Here is a 9,382-nt window from a genome sequence, read left to right as displayed (position 1 = left end):
GTACCGTACTTATAAGTACGACTAGTCCGACTACGGGGGGGGGGGGTCAAATTTTTGGAAGTAAAACGCAGTTTAAAAGGGCGTTTTACATATTTGAATTATTGTTATGTCAGTTAAGCGCAGAAGAGTTATTGGTGGGCCCACTAAACATGTAAAACGCAATTTCTTACTGCGTTTTATATAAAACGCAGTAATGAACTGCGCTTTATATAGCTGTCTTATCAGCTTCCAGTAAAGCGTGGTATTCAACTGCGTTTTATAAAAAATGCGTTTATGAACCGCGCTTTACCTTAACGTCCCAAACGGACGTTAAGGTAAAACGCGGTTCATAACCGCGTTTTATATATAATGGTAACTTTTTTTTTCCACGTAAAAAAAGTGTTTTGAGTCCAAAAGAACCACATGCGCAGGACATTCTATTTAGAGGCAGATCCAAGATTTAAATTTTATGGGTTTTGTAATTTTGTCACATCTCATCTAATTTAATAGATTCAAATTAAAATTTATTATTTATACATATTTAATCATTTATTAGGGCAAAAATATAAGGTATTTGCGAAAGATATGGGTTCAGTTGAACCCACAGCTAACTCTTACAGTGCATACGGTTATATATCTACTTACAAAACCAAGAGTGAATTAGTTTTTTTTTTTTATTTTACCTTTGTCATTAAGTAATCATCTTATCCTAACTAATTTGACTACTAGTAGTCAAATTTAGATTCTTAAAGTACCACTGATAAGGACAATTCAGAGAATAAACACTTAATTAATGTTTTCTTATAAGGGGTGTGCAAGATACAAATTAACAAGTAAACGGAAACCGAGGGAGGGAGCTCAAATTCAAAATCAGCTAACTAAGATGTTGGATGCTCTAAGAAGCGTCGCAGCATGTACGTAGTATTTAATCGCGCTATATATATTCACTTATTTATCAAACATCTTCCTCCTCTGACAGTGTAGTTTTCTAATAATTTTAGAGTGAAACTCGAAAGTGAACGTTGAAATTTTCTGTTTTTTAATCCAATACTATTTTTTATTACATGAACGGGAGGAATAAATTCATTAATTTACTCAACTGAAAAATATTAAATATCAATAAGATGTAACAAGGCTGTGGAAACATAATCTTATTTGATACATCTTGCAACATAAACAAGTACAGACACTTATTACAAAAAACATTACGAAAATAAAACACTACGTGTATCCTTGATAGTTGGGCACATTAGACGAACTTGCATCAGGAGTTAGATTACCACCACCACCCAAACTAGCTGAAGGACATTTACGACGGTCGTGTCCTGTTTGCGAGCATATGCTACATTTACGCACATAAACGGTATCACCAACATCCATTTGGTTCCGTATACGCGTTCTCTTTTGCACTTGTAGCTTGTGCAAATAGTCCTTGTTACACAGCATTTTAAATGGTTCCGGCGGCCAATAATGCTCAGCACCCACTGGCTGCAACTGCCCACTATATGTGTTTAAGTATTAAGCAACACTGTAATGCCTATCAACATAGTTGGTTGCCCCTAAACCTGTTTGTTGAAAGCACTTCATGGCATGTGAGCACGACATGTGGTAGATGGTCCATTTCCCATATGAACACAACCTGTTGGCTTCATTTACGGTGTGTAGATTATTCCCCCGGTGTTGACGGATAGCGGTGCGAACTTCAGAAACACCCCGATCGTGATCATACTGTAAATATGAATGTCAATGTGCTCGCCTCCTGTATTTCTCAAATCTTTTCATTGGTATTGGCATAAATTCAACACCACTCTCCATCAATTCCGATGCACCTTTATGCCTTTCAACAAACCTCTCCGCAATCTATTTGAATGTCATATGGACCATGGTAGTGATAGGCAATCCACGTGCAGACTTCAATAACCGTTGAAAGAATCCGAAACATTTGTAGTCAGGGTTGCCCATCGTCTGCCACCATCAGCATGCAATGTCCACTTGTGAAGCTCATGTCGCATCAACCAATTATAGCCTCTTTTGTCTAACTGCCGGATCGATTCCATGCGCCTCCTAAATTTGCACTCCTGGTGATCAGTTGCAGCCATCTACATTAAATCATGCAAATCCTTGTTGGGATATTTCTTCTAGAAATTGGCCTTCAGGTGCCTATACATTGTTGGTGGTATGCATAGGGTTCCTGCCATCAGACAAATGCTCTATAGAACTTAATATACCACCATGCCGATCAGATATTAGACAAATATCTGAACGTTGTTTGACAACGTGCTGCTTCAAGTGGTTCAAAGATAGCGTCCACGTCTCTTGGCTTTCATTGGCACAGATGGCAAAAGCTAGTGGAAATATTTGTCCATTGGCATCTACTGCAACGGCGATCAACAGCTTAATATCATACTTTCCATAGACACGAGTACCGTCTATGGAAATTACCAGACGAAAATGCACAAAACCATAAATTGGTGGTTTAAATGCCCAGAACACGTATCTGAATATATATTCCGGTATTCCTGCACTCCGCTCATGCTTCCATTCAACAATACTCCCGGGGTTAAAGTGTTTCAGTGCAGTCATGTACCTGGGTAGAGATGAAAATGACTTATCCCAGTCACCATAAACAATTTCAAATGCACATTTGCGCCCGAAATAACCTTTCTTTTGGTAATAGTACACCCATATTCCTGGTTGACAGATGTAACACACTCTTTGATCTTGTACCTAATGGACACTTTCAAGTGTGGAATCAATACAAGAGAAATCAAGTCAACATCCAAGTTAAAGTGATTCCCATTGAATGTGTCCATTTCCCAAACATGGGTGCCAATATATTTACCTACTTTCCACAACCCTATTTCCTTCTTGGTCGCACGTAGCATCCAGTGACAACCCGTAAACCATCTACGGGAAACACCCTTGTATACCTCTAGACTTGACTCCCATACCATCATCTCACGACACTCTCTTACACTGTACATTTTACAAGCCTTGGATATATGCGAGCTTTATCGGGAAAATATATACCATTTGCCAGCACCGTTGGTCTAGACTCATCCCACATTGCTGACCGAGTTTTGTCAAGATCCCTCGTGAGGGCATCCACATCTGGCATACTTGGCAAATTATCGAGGTAGGGAATATGCCTTGAATGAAATGGAACGTGGGACTCGTACACTCTTGGTTTAACGGGAGTTGGAGCATGCTCCCTCGTCAGCTCAGGTTCGACATTCACTTCCTCCTCATCATCACCCTCGTCAGGGAAGGGTGTGTCATCTCCAGACTCATCGACATTGTTGTCATAATCACTATTATCTTCCTGACTCTGCGCATCTGCCAAATCCCGAGTAAATACGTCATCTACGGGCAACTGAGTGAGATCAGGACCATCAAGTTGCTCGTTTTTCACTGCACAAACAACAAAATGATAAGCTACTCAAATAGATAAATACTTTACATATAGCTATATCACTCCACTTACAAGTCGTAATGTGTTGACATTCCATGATGGACATTATCCTGTTGGTGATGACTCCCTGATGGACCACTTGATCCAACACACCAAAACTATGCATATTCCAACTGGGCGTGGGGTCATAACTTGTAAAATTCATATATGGACGGTACACCCTGTGGAATATATGAGTGTTAATACAAATTTAATACAACAAAAATAAATATCGTAACACAAAGGAAAATTGAAGTTTACCAGTCGTCTTGTGGATTATGTAAAGAAGGAGAGAAATTATTTCCTCGCTCCTTGTTCGCCCGCGGAGATAAGTTTAGATCCAGCCAAACCCTTTCAGCCGGAACCTGTTGGGCTAAAACTGCTCTAGAATAACCACCCGATGATTGAGGGTTATCCCTACTTTGCGCAACATCATTATTGCGAACGTCTTCAACATTCACGTACATTTCCAACATTTTTATCAAAATAAGTTCCCGGTATTCATCCGGAGTCCCCAAAAAATCTCTCAGAGTTTCATCATCCTCGATGTTAAACTCAGCGTAACAAGCAACCCCTTGCGGAGTCACAGAATACGGATATCTTCCGGTTATTTTAATATTCACCGAACGTTTGCTCAACCTCATTTTATTGCATAACAACGATACCAGTCTTCGTACTCCATTGTAAGTGGCAACTTAACATGACTCTATGGAGATAAACTATAGTTCACTGAGTTATTCGCCACCACAACCTCACCTGCCTCCCCCTACCCCCCTCCCCCCCCAATATAATAAAACCCTTACTTTTCGCTCTTCATACATTATGAAAAAAGCTTGAGAATTTAACAACAAAAAAAATTTATCACGAAGTTGGAGAATTTCTGAATGATTTTTCTCAAAACCCTTAATGCCTTTATATAAGGCACTGCCCAATCCGGGGGGGGGGGGGGGATGGGTCAAATTTTTGGAAGTAAAACGCAGTTCAAAAGGGCGTTTTACATATTTGAAATATTGTTATGTCAGTTAAGCGCAGAAGAGTTATTGGTGGACCCACTAAACATGTAAAACGCGGTTTCTTATTGCGGTTTACATAAAACGCAGTAATGAACCGCGCTTTATATAGCTGTCTTATCAGCTTCCAGTAAAGCGCGGTATTCAACTACGTTTTATATAAAACGCGGTTATGAACCGCGCTTTACCTTAACGTCCCAAATGGGCGTTAAGGTAAAACGCGGTATTCATAACTACGTTTTATATAGAATGGTAACTTTTTTTTTCCACGTAAAAAAGTGTTTTGAGTCCAAAAGAACCACATGCGCAGGACGTTCTATTTAGAGGCGGATCCAAGATTTAAATTTTATGGGTTTTGTAATTTTGTCACATCTCATCTAATTTAATGGATTCAAATTAAAATTTATTATTTATACATATTTAATCATTTTTTAGGGCAAAAATACAAGGTATGAGCGAAAGATATGGGTTCAGTAGAACCCATAGCTAGCTCTTACACTGCATACGGTTATATATCTACTTTACCAAACCAAGAGAGAATTAGAGCCCGTTTGGCTTAGCTGATTTAGAGTAGCTGATAAACATTAGGTGCTGAAAAGCACTTTTAAGTGCTGAAGCTGATTTAAAAAATAAGCAGTTACGTGTTTGGATAAAAGTGCTGAAATTAATAATATGTAGCTAAAGAACCGGGCATACGAAGAGTTTTGTTTTAAAAAGAAGTATTTTAGGAATAGAATAGTAAATATTTTGGTCAAACTTAAACTGCTTATAAGCTGAAATTTGATAAGCTGGAGGAGACCAACTTATGGCTTTTGGCTTATTTTTGGCTTATAAGCACTTAACTTATAAGCACTTTTAATTTTACCAAACGCGTAGATAAGCCAAAAAGTGCTTATAAGCCAGTTTGACCAGCTTATAAGCTTAGCCAAACTCCCTCTTAGTTATTTTATTTTAATTTTACCTTTGTCATTAAGTAGTCATCTTATCCTAACTAATTTGAGTAATAGTAGTCAAATTTAGATTCTTAAAGTACCACTGATAAGGACAATTCAGAGAATAAACACTTAATTAATGTTTTCTTATAAGGGGTGTGCAAGATACAAATTAACAAGTAAAAGGAAACCGAGGGAGGGAGCTCAAATTCAAAATCAGCTAACTTGGATGTTGGATGCTCTAAGAAGCGTCGCAGCATGTACTAATTCTTTCTAGCTATTAATATAAACATGCTATTTACCCAAAAAACAAATTGCTATTATATACTTGGCGTTAAATAATCCTTCAGTTGTGGATTCAAAAACTTTTATATACGAAAAGATAAAAATAATGTCAGCTAAAATAAAACGAAAGGAATAAATAAAGTGAAGTCTGAATAAGAAAGCAAAAATTTTAAAATTCTGCATGAATATAGCATATCGACATCCTTAACAGGTAAATGAACAAGACAAAAGTCACTGGTTCCCAGAAGTTTCCTTTTTTGTGTTGTATGTAGATCCAATGTTGCCTCAACTTTTAGTTTTCTTCTTCTTGAATGTACAATATTTCCTAACCTTTATTTGTGGTTCTCAAAATTGCATTTTTGTTTCTCCTTTTGATTAGAAGGGAAAACTTAAATACTCAAAAGTAACTTGGAAATTATACATTTCCATTTCAAGAACAATACGAAACCAATAGAGAAGTACATAATGCAGGGAGAAAATGTTGATGCAATTCTGGAAAGTTTCCTTTTCATTGTTGGAATTTGCTTTCTTATGTTTGGCGCTAAATCCTTTTGTTTATTCAAAAACTTACTATCTTAGAAGAATGTCCGACTTTCTAAACATGTTCCTTTTGCATATACGTATAATCATCTTTTGTTTATAATTTACTCGCCTGATTAATTCAGATTCTTCTAGCGTACAATTTATTAAAAGAAAAAACGTTTTTTACCAGAGATTTATTCAATTACAAAACTTGAACTCGTGACCTCAAATTAAGATGGAAGAGGTCTTACCCATATCAGCACACTCTTGAATGGTTCCTAAAATACTTTATATACGAATAGTTAAAGGAGGTCCTCTTTTATTCTTCTTGATGATAACCATTTCGTTATTCCATTTTTCAGAAAAGACATATGTTAAATTTCTACCTACATGTTCTCTAGATAACTAGTAAATAATTCATAGTTTCAACTCTTCTAATAATGGTATAATAAAATGATGACGAACGAACTAATATTGTTGAGTTTTGCTCATGAATATTACCGTTTCGAATAATCTTAATCACTTAATTAGGCGGTTTTAATACGTACCTAACACAAGATATGTACGAGAAACTTATTGACTTTTTTGTCCATATTAATCAGCCCAAAATTGAAATTAAATACTGCCACTTTTTGAGAAGTTTCCTTTTTTGTATTATTGTCTATTCTCTGTGTTTTTTTTGTTTCCCTCCCGGTGTCCGGTATCCGCATTGGAACCCGACTATATCCGGATTCGCGCCGCGTAGGGCCCCATTCGGGGGGGAGCGCTCCCTACCAAGGATTTTTCCATACTCAGGACTCGAACTCGAGACCTCCGGTTAAGGGAGGAGCAGTCCCATCTACTGCACCACATCCTTTGGTGGTTCTATTCTCTGTGTTTACATCAAGCCACGTAGCGATTATTCAATCATTGTTAGTGGTTGATAAAGTTATCAAAGATTGCTCCAAAGACTGGATCAAAACTTATCTAATCATGCAATAACTGAAAGAGACATTTGTACTCTAGTATCGCAAACTTGTTTAGAATGCAAACTACGTTCATTACTTGTAATCATTAATTAGTTCAAGTTTTTCAATGTTCTTTCCAAGAGTAGTAAAGATTTATTGTTTTTAGTTTTGGTTAAATAAAAATTGTCTTACTGAGGCGGATTTTTTATGGGTTCAATGATTAAATTTTTCTATCATGGTTTGTTCAAACTTGCTATTTATTATATAGTTTTTATAAAGTTTAATATTTAAATTTTTGCTCTGTATTTAACTAAAAGTACTGGGTTTAAATAAAACTAGCACGATAACACTATATTTGCCTCTATGTATCCTTGCCATTGAAGTAGCGGGGGCCGGGGAGTTAGTGGATCTCTACAACAGGGCGGATCCAGTGCATTAGTTACGAGTTCTCGTGAACCCAATAACTTTTGTCTAGATCCTTTATTTGTATTGAAAAACATATTAAATATATAAGAATATTATTTAGCATGAAACCCAGACCGTCAATCCAGTTATTTATTGTATATTAACTTGAAATTTCTGTAGGAACTCATAAACTTAAAATCTCGAATCCACCTCTGCGCTACAATATATACATTTGTACTATAGTATTCTTGATAATATTATGCATATTCTAGCTACTTTCCATGTATGGTCAACTAGTCCTTTGTACAAGACTCCTTTCTATGTAACCCTGCACATTCACTCTTTTTCCTATTCAAAGATCAACCCCTTGGCTCTGTATTTTTACATCGAGAATTATTTGCAGATGACGAGATGTCAAAGGGGCTTCTTACTTCCCAAACAAATCCTCCTACATCTATATATAAATGTTGGTTTATCTAGAATACGCAAGAAAAGCATTTCAAATTGTTGATTAATCATCTGAGAAAATGTGTAAAAACTATGGAACTAAAACGTCTCAATATTATAAACACATCCATCTAAAAGACTATTGACTCACAAATTTAGATTTTAAGAACTTCTATAATTGAAATACACCCACTTTGATTTTTTTTTTTTTTTTGAATATTAGATAAGCGCCTTTTCTAAATGTTGTCTTTTTGAGTTTGAAGGGGCATTTTAAGGTGTTCTCCAAACATATACTAGGTGGGGATAGAGCTTTATGAGCTAGTGACAGCAAATTCTTGTGGATAAGGAAGGGTCCATATCTTGATCTTTTTTTTTTTTTCCTTTAGGAAGCAAAACATGATAGACAATTTGGATAGGAATACACTTGTGTTGGCTTGAATTTGACCCAACAATACCTAAGAAATATAATATATTTAGTAAACACATATAGGAAAAATAGTTTTATTATCTGATATTTCAGAACAATCTTTTCTGTAATTGAACAATGTGGACTCACTAGTACTCAAAAGCGAATTCATAATCTAAAGTCAATGGGCTCAAAATGAGTGACGTCTGGTTAAATGTATAATTTTTGTTTTTGTTTATGTACATATAATTCAACTCAAAAGTAATGGTCGTTTAGTTGAACCCAGTCTCAAATCCGTGCCATGATAGTGTGGGAGTATAATAAATTGCTTAGGCATGATAAATCAAGTAATAGTATCAATAAAAATCAGTTGGACTTCAGAAATTACAATGTCATCAATACAGTGAAATATTAAAAAAATTCTCCTATATCTGACCCAAAAAAAATGTATATAGAAATCATATTGCAGAAACTGATTTCAGTGCCGGCTGAAAGGTAAGGCGACTGAACCAACGGCTTTAGGCCCCCCAAAATTTGGGGGCTCCATTTTTCACTAGTAGTAGTTTATGAATTATTATTTTTAAAATTAAGCATCTTAAAGTAAAAAAGTATAACTTTTAATTAATTTGTTATTGATGCTGACCGTGTCTGAGAATGTATATCGTTTTCTATTTTGTGATAAAAATTTGACATAATTAGATGATGAGAATCTGTAAAAAATAAAAAATTCCTTAACCTCGAAAATTCCTTAAAACATAGTAATAGCCACTTTGATATGGTTTAGACTTACTTTCCAAACAAAAAGTGTTAAGGAAAATAGTACAATTAGAAGAGAATATTCTAATCGATATGCATAATTAGATGAAAAAATTTGATTCTTTTTTGCCTATATTACTTAGAGAATAATGTTTATAATTTCTGAAGTATTTGCATATGTGGGAAGAAGTTTTCCAAAATTATATTTGATAAAATCTATTTAAGATCAACAATGTCACAAG

This window comes from Nicotiana attenuata, unplaced genomic scaffold, assembly GCF_001879085.1.
Source record: "Nicotiana attenuata strain UT unplaced genomic scaffold, NIATTr2, whole genome shotgun sequence".
NCBI classification, from domain to species: domain Eukaryota; kingdom Viridiplantae; phylum Streptophyta; class Magnoliopsida; order Solanales; family Solanaceae; genus Nicotiana; species Nicotiana attenuata.
This window is presented reverse-complemented; position numbering follows the sequence as displayed.